Below are 19,396 nucleotides of genomic sequence, written 5' to 3' on the forward strand. Positions count from 1 at the left end.
TTCAATTGTATAAACTGCATTACTCAGTTTGGTCTCATAAACCTCCAGTCATCAACTCAGGAACTGTGAAAAGTAAATCAAGTGGATAAACATTTATATAAACACCTATTCCCTCTTCAGTTGTAAGGCTTTCCATAGTTTCACTGCAGTTTATTATGCATTTCCAGTGACAGTGATGAATGCCACAGATGATGGGACTATATGCCTGATGTCTCCTGTCACTCCACATTGGAGTCTTACATCCCTTTAATCCCTAATAGTTATCCTTGCCCCATCATGGATCCTCCATGGGCTAATATTATATACATATGTATGTATACATACATAAAATGAAGAACTAATTGGGAAAACATCAACAGCATTAGCAGCATCTCAGATCCAAGATCTCAGCAAGGAGCAAACCTTCCTAGACAGCAACATATAGGTCAAGAGATAGCTTTTCTGCCCCTACACAGAGGAATTCTCCCTCCACCATTGTCATTCACCCACTCCTCTTCAACTATGAGTGGTTTGAGTGGTTTGAGCTTGGCCAGTTTTGATGTTGCTCCACACTGAGCTTTTTCTCACTTATCTGATAGATTCAGTGCCCTGAGAGCAGAGAAGGAAAAAGATCATTCTGGTCTGTATAAGACTATACTTCTGTGTTTACCAACAAGGTTTTGGTTTTTGTGGTCTCAGATGTCTCTCAGAGGAGCAGGGACTGCTGAGGAGAGACATGGTAGCTCGAAGGGAAGAGAAGCAAGCGCACTTTTGACCAGAGGCAGGCCTGGAAGAATGAGAATGAAAACCACAATCAAGTGAAATTATAAACTTTGTAAATGAGTGGAAAGAAGGCATGTAAAGCAGTGGCAACAAGAGGAACTTCAGGAATTATGAAACAGCCTGAAAGAACATGTTTATGGAATTGTGCGTCCTGGGAAACAAGATAGAGGAGTACATCTCCAGCCACACAACTGGGATATGGTTTGAAAAACTGACAGCTAGAAAAAGTGCAGTGAACAATGGACAGGTACAATACCTGCAAGGGAAACGAAAAGAGATGCTGTCTTCAGTGTGAAGAAGCAGTTTGGATGGATGGGTCATATTTCTTAGATAGGCAAAAAATGAGGTATTACCACAAAGGAATATGTCTGAAGATCAGAGCAGTGAAACTGACATCATAGTCAGAATGTGTTCGCTCAACCAGGATGCAGAAGCAGACAAAGCTTATGTCAAACCACGAGAGAATGTCTGTCTGTCACAAACTGTGTTTCTCAGGGAGGACTCCCTGATGCCTAGGATCAGGGTAGGATAGTGGGCTGAAAGAAATCAAGAATTTTAGAAGGTGCTGGAAAGCATTTCCGTGATCCAGGGAGATATAAACTGGTTCTACTGTTCACTAAGAAAGAAAGATATGCTGTGATGAAAGAAAGATATGATGTGATGATAAGTGGCAGATTGGGCTGCAATGAGAATGATGTAGCCAAATAGTTATGAAATAGGCAGTAAACAAATTCAGTCTTCCAGAGAATCAAGTCAGTGCCAGAAAATAATAAGACAAAGGTATGTGTTAGTGTAAGACTGAAGATTTTATACTTCAAAAAAATTGCCAAGTGATTACATAATTACAATGATGCTCTCAGGTCATGGCTTTCAAAATTTCATAGGAGCCACATAAGATTTAGCACAGTGAAATACAATTCATTCAGCTTGAAAGGAAGATTTGTTTATATGTAACCATTACATGAAAAGTGCAGCGTCTACAAGATACTGAAATAACAGGTCTCATTTCTTGCTCTGCATATGTATGTGTATGTTGAGATTTCAATAATTTTCATCTTAATAGCAACGGTAAATATCTTGAGATGACATCAGAAGCATGTGATGCAGATTTTCATTTTCTTATAGTGCATTTAAAGTCTAGTCCAAATGAAATTTAGATTCATTTCTTTAGAAATGACCTGAGATAACTGTAAAGATACAAATAATCCATCTCTTTTGCAACAGAAATGACAGTAAAAGAATATTTTTGAACAGAAACATTGAAATGTAGGAAGAGGATTAGAAGAAATAAAGCAGAAACAGTGTAGATGCTGAAAAGAAAAACATACCAAGTTATGAAGTGTTAATTTATTGTCAGTAAACAAGTTATTTAGTACCCACATCAAATCATAAGCTATGATTTATTCCTCTCTCCAGTTGACAGGGTTCTTGTCCATACATAAAATATTTCCTACTCCAACTACTTAAGATGGATCAAATAATTACAGATGTTTAGAAATGATTATTAAAATTCATAAAACACAGAACTTTAAAAAGAAAGAATATGCAATTATTTTTATTTAACTACTTAATATTCTTTTTTTGTTCCTTAATTAAGAGTGTTTCTTCCATGTAAAGAAAATAATACTAGCATAATATATTCATTAGAAAGTTTTAAACATAAAGCAAATATGAAAATCTGTGGAACATAACAAGAAGCTCTGTTGGGGATATTAATGTGAAGAAATCTGTCTCAAAGATGAAGAAATATACAGACAAGTTTGAAGTAATTTGTTTATTATTCAAACTCTTTAATACCACACAATGGGAAAACGTGTTAATGTGATTCTACCCCAAAACATAAGCATTTGAGAAATTGATTAACAGATTAACTTATTTTTTAAATTTAGATCTAATTATTAAATGAAAGTTATCTTATATACTATATGTTACTTTAATAATTTTAGTTTGTTTTCAGAGTATGTAGTTAAATATTTTTAAAAATCGGAAACTTGCTGGTTTTTTTTTTCTCTACATGTAGATCAAGAAAAGAGGCAGGAAGAAGGAGAAGGAGGATATTTAAATTGCTATCTCTTATCCAAAGCAAATTCACAAAGTACATTATTCATACTTATGCATACAATTTGCACTAAAGCCTAAAAAACTGTGAAAAATACAAAGTAAGATTATTGTCATTTGTAAAGAATAAATGTTAATGCTGACAAAGAGAAAATCAGAATAAAATATCTGTAATGTTAAACACAATGCTATTCTCTGTGTTCTTTAAGTTAATACATTTGTTTTTACAAGGATTCAGGAAGAGTTTGAGTAAGAATGAGTTGTAAGTATAAACAACGAGTGTAATCTAGCATATGTTCACCAACAAAGCAAATTAAACTGTTTTGGTGAAATCTTACCTATGTAAAGGAATGAACTCAGAGTATGAAAGCATCTCAATTTTGTAAGTATTTTTAACTAGAAGAAGAAAAAAAAATCCATGTTTTTTATAGCTCCCATAAGCATAACTTTTTTTCCACTACAATCATATCATAATTCTGAATATTTATATTCAGAATTCATATAATAATTCTTAGTTTTCTTATTCTGATTTTGAAAATGCTTTCATTTGATGTTGACTTTTTCTGGTTCATAGGCATAAAGGTATTCTGGGTCCAGATAACAAAGTTATGGTGTTGCTTGCCTGTACAAGAATTTCCGATTTGCATTTGATCTTGATCTCTCCTACACCATTTGCTTCAGGCCACTATCAGACTGAGCTCCGTCTTTTTGTTTTGTAGCAGGTCCCATAAGAAATTACATGAATGTACTTTTCTGTGTGTGTGTGTGTGTGTGTGTGTGTTCTTGTCAGGAAATCTGTTTCCTGGCTTCTATGAAAGATTATGTTTTGAGGAGGATAAGCACAGTACATCATTCTATTCCCCAATTAACTCATGATCTTGAAAAATTCTCGAGAAAAAATGAAAAATCCTACATGGTAAGATTAGAAGAAGTTATGGTCAGTTTTCTTGTTTTGCCCTTTGCTAAAAATTAGACTTCTATTATTACAGTTACTGTTGTTACTTTTTTAATTATACTTATTTTTTTATTATTTTCTATATTCTTTCCTTTATAATTATTACACTGCAAACAATATATTACTTTTTTTTTTTAACCTTTTTTAAAAGTATTTTTGAGACAAGATCTTTTCATTCATACATTTGACATCTTCTAATGCTAATACAGAATTCTTGAGTACAATATAAAAATAGAATCGGCCTGCCCAGGGAGGTGGTGGATTCGCCGTCCCTGGCAGTGTTCAAGAGGAGTCTGGATGAGGAGCTGCAAGGTATGTTTTAGTAGCTTGTGGTAGCAGTGGTAAGGAGAAGACAGTTGGACTCGATGATCTTGTAGGTAGTTTCCAACCTTGTGATTCTATGATTCCGTGATTCTATGAACCCTATTTCATATGGGAATAGGATCTCAATATTTAACTAGATTTTACTGTGAACATTTTTGTAGCGTTGTTTAATTTGTGTCTCAAATATATGCAGGCCCATTGCCAATAATATACAATATTTGCATTGCAACTTTATTTAAAGGTTGCTTAAGAAAGACATGGCAAATCAAACTACTAACTAAAAAAATTATGAGCTCAATATCTCTGAAAATCAGGTCCCCAGTGCCATTTGAAGAAAAATAGTGCAGTTTATGGATTGAAATAAACTACCTCCAGATAAGAAAAAGCCTGTAATCATAGTTTAACCAAATTCAATTTTATCACTTAGAAATCAGTTTTTATTTTCCACCCCTGAGATGACCTGGGTTGATGATAGAGACCTTTTTCATGAGGAGCATGTCAGACCTTATCATAGCGCATAAAAGAAATATCTTTGCCTGAAGTGCAAAGTAAATAACAGATAAAGGAAAATAACAATAGCTTCTAAATTGCTGTGCTAAAATTATTTTTTTAATGTAAAACCCTATTTCAGATGTTTCCTGTTTAATGTTCTGCAATAAACTTCTTCCATGAGATAAACTCATGACTGGTGTCAATGCCTGCCCATATTTGTCTTAATACCTGTAAGAATGCCAATCTCCTGCTCCAGCCACCACATGATCCAAAAAAACCTCTGTTTAATTTCTACAGTGAGCACTTATATTTTCTGTCTGAGTTCAGTAGTTTAAAACATAGCGTGATATATTGACATTTGCACACGCACACAGAAGGCTAAAGATGCTGTGGAGCAATCAGCAGTTGCAATTTTAAAATTCTTCAATTTTTCATTATGGGAAATGAGGCATGGCTGAGCACCAATGTACAAAACATGTCTTTCTCCAATTCAAATATATTGTAATGGCTTTAATGTAATGTTTTAGCTTGTATTCGATTCTGTAGCTGTTTCAGCATAAATCTGAATCAATTTACACAGAAAATATACATGCTAGAAGAGGGAAAAAGTAAAAAATCTTGTCAGTGTATATGAGGGAAAAGTCTTACTTATTCGAAGTTTGTTATGCTCATGTTTTATGGAAATAGCTACCCAGATTCTTCTACCCTTATTATTTGTTACATATTATTAGAAAGCTGTTTTCAATGTTTATTAGTTCTAATGTTTTCTCTGTATAATTCCTCTTTTTCAGGTCTCAGTTTTGGACATGGGAGTGATCAAGAGCAGAAATCACATGCAGAGTGGGTAGATGGGAGAGCTGAATGCAGAGACACATGAGGTGCTGTCAGCTGTTAAACCAGTGCAAAGCCAACATGATTTTTTGCTTACATTTTGATTTGAAGGGGTAGATAAGGCTTAGTCATGTGCTTGCTTAGATAACTGAGAAAACTGCCTGGGAGTTTGCGACTAAATTGTTTGTGAAAAAGAGTCTGCATACATTAATTAATTATTCAGATTTGATTTTTTGCTACACAAGCCAAGAACAATACATTTTACAAATAAAACAGTGCAGGACATTAAACAGGTGATTAAATTAGCCTTGTTATTTTTTCTCTTCTTGCTTTTGCTAAGACAAGCAGAGAATCTCATGTATTTATCATAGTGCTTTCATATGGTACACATTATCCTATCCACATTTCACACTTCTTTTCAATAGTCTTCTAAGATTTTGCTATCCCAAGAGCAGTTCTTTCCCTCATTTAAATATATTATTAATATCAATCATGGTCCCTATTATTTACAAATATATTCAGTGTAATGTTCAATTCTCCTATTTATTCTTTCCAATCTTTCTGCTATTACTAAGTGTTTTAGGTAAAAATAATGATATATATTTCACTTCTTAAGGTGAATAGATTTAATTCCTGAAAATTATTGAGAATTAAGTGGATATTTCACAATGAAATTACATTGCTAATCATAATTTGTTAGGTCATGATTGCTTTGGTCAAGGAGATATGAATGTAATCTACTTCACAAATTAAACAAAATTAAATCACAAATTAAATAAAAAAAAATAATAATACAATTTTATAGTTGTGTTACCCTACTACACTGAGGGCTGGAGCTAGTCAGTCCTTAAGGTCACTTCCAACATATTTTATGGCTCTAAGAAAATGTGAATGTTCTACACCTTTGCTAGCCAGAGAAGAGTTTAGACATGCTGAAAAGAACAGTCTGATAAAATACTTAATAAGTCTAATAAAGGATATTACCTGTTTTCCCTAGGTATTACTTTTTTTATTATGTGTAGAATGTGATAAAAGTGATGCTTGTGTCAAAAGTGTGGGAAAAAGACTAAAGCAGTCACTTTTTTTTCTATCAACTCAAGCACTCTCAGTTTTTAATATGCTTCATGTGACTTGGTATAAAAATGAGAAATGTTCAAAGGAATGTCTTCACAGTTTGAACTATGTATATTTTCTTATTTTAAGTAAAGCAGCTCTACATTTATTGATATTTCTAATTCAATACATGAATTTGGCTTAGAAAACTGGATCTCTCCCCAGTCAAGGAAACTTGCCTGCATTAGTACCAGTCCCAGATAAGCGCTTTGTCGATTTTCTGTAGAGAGATACACACAAAATACAGTAGACTCCAGTGCACAAACTGGGCATCTGTAACACTGAGGACTCATCCAGGACACCTGATTCCTCTTTGAAATCTCTGGTACCACTTCCTCCATTAGAAATCATCTTTTATCCTCTAAAATTCAAGATAACTTTTCTGGACCTTTTAACTCACAAGATAGAATTATAGAATTATAGAATGGCCTGGGTTGAAAAGGATCATAATGATCATCTAGTTTCAACCTCCCTGCCACACCAGAGTTTCCAACCACTACACCAGGCCGCCCAGAGCCACATCCAGCCTGGTCTCGAATGCCTCCAGGGATGGGGCATCCACACTCTCCTTGGGCAGCCTGTTCCAGTGTGTCACCACCCTCTGAGTGAAAAACTTCCTCCTAATATCTAATCTAAATCTCTCCTGTCTTAGTTTAAAACCATTCCCTCTTCTTCTACCACTATCCACCCTAGTAAACAGCCATTCCCCCTCCTGTTTATAAGCTCCCTTCAAGTACTGAAAATCCACAATGAGATCTCCCTGGAGCCTTCTCTTCTCCAAGCTAAACAAGCCCACTTCCCTCAACTTTTGTTCATAGGAGAGGTTCTGATCATTCTTATTGGCCCTCCTCTGGACCTGCTCCAAGTTCTGTCATGAATTATTTCTAGTATGTACTACTTAGCAACACTTGGGAAAGTCTTGGAAATTCATATGCAATATCTGTAAAATAGCTAACTTATTTTGGAGTTCATGAGTTAATATACCAGCATATTGCCTGGCTACAGGTAGATCACTGTATTTAAAGTAAGACAGTATAAACTGCAGGGCTATACATAACACATGAACACATTAAAGAAAGTCTTTAAAGTTTAAACTGTGGGTATTATCAGTCATTATTAGAATTATAAATTATTGTCTGAAATAAAAGAATTTGTTAAAAGATTGTCATCTATTGCTTATATTCATCATTACATTTTTCAAAGAATGCATTCTCAGGACCTGCTAAATTGTATTTACTAGCAAGTCTGATGTAATCATTGATTTGTCAATGGTAATCCAAACTATTACATTATGGTTATGATACAAGTCTTAAACATTCGCCCATATTGCCTCTGAGGATTGGGAGAAAATTTCTAACTTTTACAAAAATGCTAAGAATGTGTCTAGGTTTACACCTTATACAAAACATATAGAAAATGTTGCATGGCTTTACTGAAGGTAACATGCTCATGGATCTTCTTGAATCTCTGCTTGTACTGCAGGGAAAATTATTATATCTGATAAAATATATATTTTATTAGATATAATTTATTCTATAATAATCTATTAAAATATCTTCTAATAGAAGGAAAAGAAAAACACTACCTTGCAAAAATTCAATTTTTTTAATACGTTCAAAATAATGTCAAATGTACAGTGCAAATAAATGGTGGATTTCTGGGTAAAAATGATAGTCAGTTCAAGGCTGGTCTAATTTTAGTCTACATCCAATTACCTGCATGCAGGTCTCTTTGTAAGAAGTGGGGGCGGAAATGTGTTAGAACATGGTTCATCTGTCCCATTTTATAACTTTATATTAGAACACATTGCTTCTGAATCTTTCTTTTTCTTGTGAAGTGAGGTACACAGTTCAGGTACTAGTTCAACATCTGCAACTAGATGTTATAAATCTCATCCCTGGTGCCTGTTCTACATTGGTCATTATGTTGAGCTTAGCTAATGTTTTTGTTCTCGTATGTACTCACTCTCTTTCAACCCTTAAAAGAAAGAAAGAATCTGAAGAAATAGATGCTCTTAGCAAAACAGACAAAATCAAAAAACTTCAATCCTTTCAAACAGAAAATTGCCTTTTTTTCTCATCCATAATACAGAATCTCCAAAATTCAAGCATACTAGTAGCTATCAATTGTTAGAGCCTTCTCTGCAGAAATTGCTGTTCACTGATACAAAGCTATAGTTGCCCTTTACTATCAGCTGAGCTACTTCTGAAATACAGCTATGAAAGTTCATTGCAGCTTGAAGGTATAAAGGCAATGGAGCAGAGGTGCTCTAAATGGAATCTGTATCACTTCAGCTGTTCCCAGAACATCTCAATGAGGAAGGCTTCATGAAGTGCAGGATAAAAACACCCATGCTTTTGACTTCTTTCACCTTTTCTACTTATTCCCTAGATATTCAATTCACAATTTTCAGACAGGTTTGTAATAGTTCTATTCTCTTTTGTATTGATTGAATTGTTTTAATTGTTTCTCTAAATACCCATTCTTTCAAAAAATGTTTCCTGAAAGGCAGTACAAAATATGGTTAGCAATCCCTTTTCTTTTTCCAGTATCAATAAAAAGTACATATACATATATAACATTTGTCTTCACTTTTCTGACCATGTTGCTTTATACAAGCAAATGGTCAGTGAAATATCGACTTAGCAATATCCATCTGATGATCTAGTTTTAATATCTTTGAGCTAATAACCTAAATCCATGGCTGTAATCCTTCATGTTAGTGGTCTACTATAAGGACCACTGCTGCCAAAATTATTTCATTGCTTTCAGAGCATCTACAACCAAAGAAGTCCAGTACAATTTGAATCTTTGGAAGTGTCTGAATGAGCACAACTGTCTTTGTTCCAAAACATTTTTGTCTGCTTGTCATAAGTATTAATTGCAAATGTTTTTAAAATCAGCTGTTATATACTTAATTTTAAATAAACTTATGAGTATAAATTGTTGGCATCAGGATTTATTTACAATTTATTTAACTAATCTGTCTTCCCTAATGAATACAGTTATTCTTGGATATGTGAGCTATACAGCTCTGGTATCTGGCAATGAGTGAAGATTTGTAGGACATTTCTGAATAATGCGTATTTGTCTGTATAGAAATGGAAGAGAGAACTTAAATGCATTGAACATGAATGGCTTTATATTAGAGCACAATAACAGTTTGATCTGTAGTAGACAAAAAATCAGCCTTTACTAAACAAATAGTTTTACCTTTATTGTAAATTAATTGTATCTTATTCTGGAAATATTTTTCAAAAAAGATTTGAAACCAGACTGTCTTGTACTGCACATGGGCAGAATATTTACTATTTGCTGCTTTTTCAGGGTCAGAATTAGGCAGGGTTTTTAACTCGTAAGATGAAGATTCTCATCACACTGATATTCAAGTATTACATGGGGATTGCTAAATTCATGCCAAAATATTTTCATTCTATGCATTGACCTCTCTGACATACCTAACACAACATAATTTTCTCCCTGTGGAAGAGTCTTTGCTGCACATTTCCCACCATACAGATTATATTTCATTCACCACTGCAAATGACCATGGCACCTATTTTCATCTGCCAACAGGGTCAGCCATCATCTACTTTTTCTTAAACATTTTCTGCTTTTTACCTTAGGCTATCATTCAGGCTTGGCAGAATCCTCAATACATAAACATAAAATGTATTCACTGATTCTTCTATAGACTCTCTTCAAATTCTCCTAGCTTCAATGTCTATTAAAAAGACTGGTAGCAACTATTCTGCTATTCAGCTGAACTACACCTTTCTAGCATGACAAGTGTTCTCCTGTAAAATTGTAATTTTAGTTTGTATGCCTCTATGGAGTCTTGACTTTCAATCAGTGCAATTTTGTTCTACATTTTAACAGCATTTAACACCATTAGTTCCTTGACAATACCTGTAGTTGCAATGATAATAGAAAGTAATTGATCACTTGAGTAATGAGCTCAGTACCATGACTACATTGTTTCAAGAAAAGCAATATGAAACATGCTCAATGCATTTGCAGTTTCATGGGGAGGAAAGATTAAACAGGAGAAGGGTATTTTCATCATCTGAGTGATGAAAGACATTATACCTTCAAAAAACTACAGTCCTTTTAAAAAGACCTAGGTAAAATAAAGAAACACCAATGTTAGCATGGAACTTCATTTTTCTCTTTATTCTTCTTTCTTTAGGAATAACTTTTTTGTTTACTAGGGGAGGCTTGTGTTACATTTCCTACACTAAATAACATTTTTTATACAGAGAGTGGTTGTGTTCACTTCAATCAAGTCTATTTATAGATAGAAAGGAAATATTCTTTATATCCTCTGAAAAGTTGTCAAAAACACGTTTCGGTAGATAAACTCATTCAAAATGGATTTTGAAGGTGCTAAGAAATTTGCAGAAATTTCAGAAATTGTGCTAAGAAAATTGAACAGCAAATAAATATTGGTATAAAAAAAAAAAAGGCTACAAGGAATAATCTTTTTGGGATTCCATAAAGCTGGAAGTGTGCTGATAGTAAAACGTCATGTAAATAAATAAATAAATAAATAAATAAATAAAGGAATGCTTAATAAATTATCTATTTAAAAGAAGGTAGAATAGAATTATTGGGTGTTAGTACTAGCATAATGATTTAAAAGGTATGATTTCCTATGAAAATTTACCACAAGCATGTGAAACATTCCCTTTAAAAAACCCAGATGCTTATAGAAAAATACCTATGTCTAAATTTCTTCTCATTTAGGTCTGATGCAAAATCAATGGCAACAAGATTATGATCTGCAAAGACCAGTTCTGAAAAACTGAAAAAATATCTGCAGTAATTACACTTAGGAAAATTGGGTTCAGCAAATAACTCGATTATTTGAAGGTACATATGTCTGCTTTAATTAGATAACTCTTTGCCCAACGCTTTTTGTTTAATTCTCTAGAAAATTTTTCTCATCCACTTTCTTCAGAGTAAACACTAGAACTTTCTAGGCAATAGATAATAACATAAAATTTTAAAGGAATTTGTGACCGTCCCATTAAATCTTTCTATATATTGCAGCTATCATTGCTCAAAGCATGTAGAAGTCTTCTGTGATCCTTGACTAAAATGCACGTACGGAGTTTTATTCATTCATAGCAGAATCAGATTTTGTTTTTTGCAAGTTTTGGAAAATTGAGGCCCTCTAGGAGTTAGCCTTGCTGTGTTATGTCTCATTTTTACATCTTTACTTACTGAACAGTTTCTGAGCAGCTGTTACCATTTTCACCATCAAAAATATTTTGTCATGTTGCCTTTTACAAACTCCCTACAAAATGGAAAGTGACTCAGCATTTCTTTCAGTTTTGCTCTTGGAGATTTTCTTTTCAAGTACAGCCAAAGCAGAACCTGAAAAGCAGCTAGCACACAGTAAGAGATTAAGTATGCAAAGAAGTTAGATCTGTAATCCTACCTTGTTTGATTTTAATGCATAGAGCATCTAGTAAATTACATTGTATCATATGCATAATGTTTTTATGTAAAAATTCATAGTTTTTCAGACTAGTAACAAAAGATGTTAATACACAGTAGGAGAGAGTATGAATATATTCTACAAATCATGTATGTCAAAATTGTGGATTTGATCAGAGGCCTTGATATTATTAAACATTAGTGGGATATTCAGAACTGCTCGGTTTTCAAATTCCCAAAGACTTGAGTTAGTTATGGGACTTAGTACTCCTTAAAACCAGTTTTTACATATATCGACTTCAGTCATTGCCAGAATGAAATATTGTCCTATTTAAAGATAAATGGCTAGACAAAGACACCATAAAATAATTTGCATACTGAAATGAAGGGAACTATCCTATCTGATTGAAAATACTAAGATGTATTAAATGAGTGTAATACAGTTATTCAGAATAATGTTCATCAAAAACTCTAATGCAACTGTTTCTTGTAACAAGATGTCACTAGAACTTTAATATTAATCAATAATAAATACAAATAAATAATAAATACAAATCTATATTTTAAATTGGATCTGCAGATGTCTTCTCAAGCAGAGAAAAATTAGCACTGTGCAATGGTAAATGATAGTCTTAAAGAATGGGCTGCAGCTGTTATGCCATTAGTATTATTGCTCACAGCAGCCTGTCTTGCTTTTCTTCACACATTTTGACTAAATTCTGTGATCTGATCCAAAACTAATAGGCACTTTACTTTTCTGTAGTCAGGAAGCATCTCACTCATGTCTTTTGATTTGATTTCCAATGTGGCAGCATCAGTGTTCACCTTAGTAGCTGAAAACACTTCTTAAGCTGCTGACATGACACTAGAAATATGTATAAACGTATATAGTTATATATATATAATGGATATATACATAGTAAAAAAAAAAAGCCACAAAGTTCCTTTAATACCGAAAGATCTTCAGCACATTCACTCTTACATGTTAAATTATTTTTTCCAGATCCCTTAAGCAAACTTGTAAAGCTTGGTTTCCTTAGAGCAAAGTTTTTTGCAATTGTATATTAAGAAATTCTGAAAATTATGATGGATCTGGGCTACAGTTTGATCAAATCAAAAGAAAAACTGTTATTAATTTCAATGTGCTCTGAGAAAAGCTCTGACTTTCAAGTCAGTAGTTATTTATTAGCTTGGTCTCTTCTATAAATAGATACGTGACTTTCCTTGCACTGAGCTTCAGTTTTCCACCTACTTTACAATAAATATTCTTTTGAGATATTCTACTAGTACTACTACTAATAATAAGGTAGGTAGCGCTGCCTGTGGCAGGGGGATTGAAGTTTAATGATTCTTGAAGTCCCTTCCAACCCAAGCCATTCTATGATTTTGAGATTCTATAAATTTACTTGATAAAATAATTCTCCACAAAATGAATTAATCTGTGAAACGTGTATTGATTTTTATTGCTCATCTTGGTTGTTGTTTCCTACAGATCAGAGACTACCAATGGAATTACACGCTTTTCTACAAAATGAGTCTTCACAAGTACCTGTGCATTTTCAAGGTCTGGAACAAAATTCCAAGTCAGAGCAAATATTATTCAGCAGATCTTTTACTTCACTGAAAGACTAGATTTCAAGTGAAAAATAAATAAATAAATAAATAAATAAATAAATAAATAAATAAATAAATAAAACCTTCAGAAAAGAGAAAAATACAGATTCAGTTTCTTGAAGTATAAGGGACTAGATTCTCAGTAAATTTATATCGTACAAATCATTGTGACTTCTGGGACATCTACAGATATATCCTAAACAGTAAAATTTGTTGGAAATGTGATAGCTTTGTCCAATGACCCGGCCTCTTCAATTTCACTATACTTTGTAAATGATAAAATGTGTTAAACACATACTATTTTTTTTCCCTTGAAAATGATTTGATCTGAAAGAGCAGGAAGGAGGACAAATAAATAATCTGAACCCACTAGCTTGTTGTATTTATTTTATTTTAGGTTTGTTTGCATTGTGGCTCTCTTATTGTTGCTTTTTTTAAATCAGAAAATTCCATTTTCTTCAGTATTTCAGGATCTTGCCAAGAAGGCATCTTCAAGGAAAACAAAGCATAAATAGCTCCTCAGACTGGGAGCAGAAGAGGGGGAATTTGCTGAACCCTGTTGTCAGGTTGATAGAGGAGACCATGAGGCAAGGTGAGAGGTCCACTGTATTGGTGAGGATGGATACCTGAATGGTACAATCTCTATCTGCAGACACACTTAAGGTCTCATCAACAGCCAGCCCATGTTGAGTGACCCAGAGAAAGCATGTCAGACCATTTACAATATTAAAGTTCAGAAGTTTCCATTGCCCAGCTGCCATTGCAGCATGACAATAAAAGCTGCATATTTAGCGTATGTGTTCACAACACAAAGCACCTCAGGTCTGTGCCTGGATCTATTGCAGGCCTTAGTTCCTTTATTTTACACTGCTAAAAAAAGTCTACTTTAATCAACATTCACTTTCAAGTAAAATTCATGTCTCCAGGCTTATTGTATGAATCACTCTGTAAATTCAGGAGGAAAAAACTTTTTCTACTTTCTGGAAGCTCTATCCAATCTTGCGCTTTTGTCAATCAACTGTTTCACTGAAATATTGCTCTCAAAACTAACATATATCCACAAGAAGCAGTGGTGATGTGTGTTATTTTGGAGCTATTTCAAACTCTTAGACAAGTGCCACTTATTTTCATTTTATGCCTATCTGCTACACTCTTCCAGATCTCACTCATTCCTCTGTAGGCACTCATTTGTCACCTCTATTGAATCATTTTGAAACTGCAGATCTCTCTCTAGGCACTAAGTCTGTGTTTGGTGAAAGTAATAAAAACTCCAATCACTTATATAAGTTTCCTTGCTGAAGGTGAACTCTTGAACTACAGACATAGACCAAATTTTCTGCTGTTTTCAGAAGCCACTGTAGGGCAATTTCGCCTTCAGTCAGATTTAAGTTCACTTATACCATCTGAGAGTAAGAAAAATGAGAGAATATGGAGAATATTTTCAGAAATTATTAGTTCCTGTAACGTATATTTAAGTATAGTAAACTTTCATTTTCTGAGTGGAATAGTATTTAAAACAATTTATGTAGGCATGACTTGATGACATCAAGCTGAGCCATGCAGCTGATGGAATAGAAGGCAGGGACACCATCCAGAGGGACCTGGGCATACTTGAAAAGTGGAAACATGAGAATCTAATGAGGTTTAACAAGGCCAAGTGTAAGGTGTTGCACTTGGCTTGAGGCAATCCTGTATTCAAGTACAGACTGGGAGGATTCATTGAGAGCAGCCCTGTGGAGAAGGACTTGGGAGTCTTGATATGCAAAAGCCTAGACATGAACAAGTAGTGTGTGCTTGCAGCCTTGTAGGCCAGCAGTAATCTTGGCTGCAGCAGAAGAGAGATGGCCAGTAGAGGGGGATGCTGGCTGTCCCCTTCGATTCTGCCCTTGTGAGGTCTCTCCTGGAGTATCATGTCCAAGCCTGAAGCCCCTATGCAGGAAGGACACAGAACCGTTAGAGTGGATACAGAGAAGGATCACAAAGATGATCAGAGAGCTGCAGCATATCTTCTATGAAGAAAAGGTGAGGGAGTTGGACTAGTTCAGCTTATTCCAGGGATATCTCATTGCAGCCGGAAGTACTTGAAAGCAGTGGGCCAGGAGTGTGCCCAACTTTTAGCTTGTTCTGATAGTAATAAGACGAGGAGGAGTGGCTTCAAACTGAAAGAGGGTAGATGTAGGTTAGATAGTAGGAATAAATTATTAATTCAGAGAGTGGTGAGGCACTATAAGAGGTTGCCAAGAGTAGCTGTAACTGCCCCATCTCTGCAGGCATTCAAGGCCAGGTTGGATGGAGTCCTGGACAGCCTGATCCGGTGGGTGGCAACTCTCCCCATGGCAGGGAGGCTGGAACTAGGTGATCTTTAAGGGTCTCTCCAACATAAGGAATTCTGTGATTCAGCAACTTTAATTACTCTGCTGCTAAGTGATTATGGAATCTGTGGGGATAATTACAAAAATTCAGTACTTTAAGGAAAGCAATATCAATTAAACTAAAGTATGATTAAACTTAATTTAATAAATTAAAAAAAAAATTAAGCTATGGAAAAAAATTGAAGGAGGATCTTGCTCTTAGCTTTATCTTTTTCTAGATACTAATTAGCAGTGTATTTCTTTTAAGGCAACTAATACAAATCTTCCCTCTGTGGAGATTGAATTAGCCTCACTTGCAAAACAAAGTGTTAAGTAATTTATTAAGATTCAGATTGCTGGATGAAGATAAAAAAGTTATTGCTCATGACAGATGATTGGCTAATGCTATTTTAATTATCATTAATCCAGAACTGAATCTTACCGTATACCAAAACATACTTTTAAAATAAATAATAGGATTACTCAGTATTGTGAAATATAACTTAATAAGAATGGGACTTTCAAATATCTGACAAACAAAAGGAATGCACCAAGAGAATAATGAACTCATGGTGTATATGGAAAACTCAGATAAAATTTGAACCATGCAAAAAATATTTTACTGTTATTATTTCAGAATGGTATTACCAATGATTGTCTCAGTATCTGGAGTTTGATGTCAACCACTGATTTTGTTTTAAATTCCATAAATAAAAGAGAGGAATATAGGTTATGAAGACAAAATAGCTGGAGTAATCTCTGCAGCTTGAAATAACATTTGTAGTGTTTTATTTAGTGAACTAGTGAAACATAACCCACACAAAAGTGCCTAGTCTTCACTGTAAGTGAACGTTCACTGTAATTGTGTGTTACTGAAAATAATGGAGCTATGTTGATTGATATTATCTGAGTCAGGCATATTATCTTTACCATTACAAAAATTGGATATTTAACAGACCACGAGGGTTAAAATACTTATGGTTGCATTCACCAACACTAGCTGGATGTAAGTTGTTAAAACCTAAAGCTTATATTGCTGGAAGAAATGAGATTCTTATGTGCAGCTTATGATGATGGACTTTCATATTTTGGATGACAAGTAGAAGTCCGTCTTGTATCAGCTCTATCTTATGTGCTAAACTAAATAAAAGTTCTTTATCAACCAGTTTGCGTTAGGTTTTATTTCCACAGGAAAACATAATTGCATCTGATTTACATCAATTAATACCAGTAGTGTTTTTTTCATATAATTTTATAATTTGTTTATGGATTCTTGCTGTTCTGTGTCTCAGATATTTGGCTAATAAAACACGACACCTGAAGTCTGGATAACTGTTGTAATCTCTTATTCCAATGTATAAAACTGAACAAACTGATAGCTGAAGAACTCAAAAAAAAAAAAAGAATGTTTACCTGAATAGAAAACAATTTTCCACTCTATAGTCTGTAGAAGCTCATTTCCTGGCACTGACCTTTAATGGCTTTTCAAGCTACTGTTCACAGCAATAAAAAAAAAAAAAGAAGAAAAATCATTACAATCATATGGCTTTTCATGTGTTCTAGAGTGGAGTTTATGAATGAATACTGTGTTTTCATACTCTGAACAAACAGATGTGTGTTTTCCAATTTCAAACTTTCTGACTATTTTGAATATATACCAAAGAGTTTTTATCAGTATGTCCTGTAGAAAAGATGAACACTCATCTTCACAAATATCTTTTATTCCAGATCCAGCTTCACTTCAGGGGGAGAGTATGCTTTGTTAACTGGCCGCATATTATACACTCTCACTGCTGTCCTTCAAGGAACTCTGACATGAAATTCCTACTTCTTTGGTCTCATGCGTTTACGACAAGAGAAGCTGAGCTGATGCAAGATGGAAGCATCGGAGTACAAGCAACAGTAGATTCTTCAGAATTCTATTTATGCTTTAAACTAAAATCTATTAACCTAAACAAATGGAGACGGAAGAGGATACAGGGGGTACAAATCAATTAGTACAAAGGCTTCTCTTGAGCAACAGATGACTGGGGCTTCCAAGATAGGAGAACCTGAAAGTTTATGATATCTGATAGTTATAGAAAGAATTATCACAGAATCATAGCAGTATATGAAAATTTCCTCTTCCAGGGATTGGAACATCTGTCTGCTAACCTGGCATGTTATTACAGGTGATCTGCTGACTGCCAGGTAATCAGAACTGCGATATTGGAGGGATGTTATCACGATTTTTCTGAGTCTGTGGTTCATATCCCTTGCTGGTCAACATCTTTTACCTACTAGGAAGGAAGAACTTGTAGCAGATGAGACAAACAGTGAATATAGAAACCATGAAACAGTGGAGTTCAATGTCTTAAGGGTTAAGATGAATGAGAGTACCAGAATACAGATCCTGAACTTCTGGAATTATTCCTTGTAGTATTTATGGAATTGGTGTGGTAAAATTTCCATGCTCTTTTAGTGATTTTTAGTGCTAAGAAAAAAGGCAATGGGCACAAACTGGAACAGAAGACATTCCATCCAAACATAAGGAACATTTCTTTAATGCATAAGCAATGAAGCACTGAAATAGTTTGCCTAGAGATACTGTAGAGTCTCCATTCTTGGAGATCCTCAAAAGATTCCTGGACAACATGCTCTGGGTGTCCTTGCTTGAGCTGGAAGTTGGACCAGATCATCTCAGAGGCCCTCCCTTGCAACCATAACCATTCTGCTATTCTGTAAGTCTCATGCAAAAGAATACAGAAGGATAAAATACGATTTGGCAGGTATTGAAGATAACACCTTTCAATCACAAAAACTAACCTGCTTGGTAGAAAATGACCACTGTAGCAAAATAGAAAGTTCCCAACAGAGTCAATAGAAAAGTAACATGTACTGGATGCAAAAAAATGAAGAACAGCAAAGGAAAAATTTTGACGTACTGCAGGGCATACTGGATGGCAGTGGGAAAACCAAAAGTCAGATAAGTTGAAATGTTACAAAAGAGGTAAAAAGCAACAAAAAGAGGATTTGCTCTTAGTTAATACTAAAAGAAAAATGCTAAACAAAGAAAATGTGGTCTTGTTCTTGTAAATAACTTTACCATGGTACTGAAGGCAGGACAAGAGCTAGCGGTCACAGTCTTAAGCAGGAAAGGGTCTGATTTAGCTTAAGGAAAAATAACAGGCACCATATGATAGAAGAGACCAGCAATGGAACAGCAGCACTGAGTGGCTGAGTTTTGGGATTTTTAATATCCAGTTGCATACAGACAAGCAATCTTTTTTGTATTCTATGTCAACCCTGCTTTGAACAAGAGATTGGATTAATGATATCAAGTTCTTTATGACCTGAGAAATCCTGTCATTCTAATTCTGCTTTCTTGGACTTTGGCAACTAATATCTAAATAGCCACTTCTTCTCCTGTAATTCTTCCTATTAAAAAAATAAAAAATAATAAATAAAAAAAAAA

This window comes from Lagopus leucura, unplaced genomic scaffold (genome assembly GCF_019238085.1).
Source record: "Lagopus leucura isolate 7727_CA_CO unplaced genomic scaffold, USGS_WTPT01 Super-Scaffold_100018, whole genome shotgun sequence".
Taxonomy (NCBI): domain Eukaryota; kingdom Metazoa; phylum Chordata; class Aves; order Galliformes; family Phasianidae; genus Lagopus; species Lagopus leucura.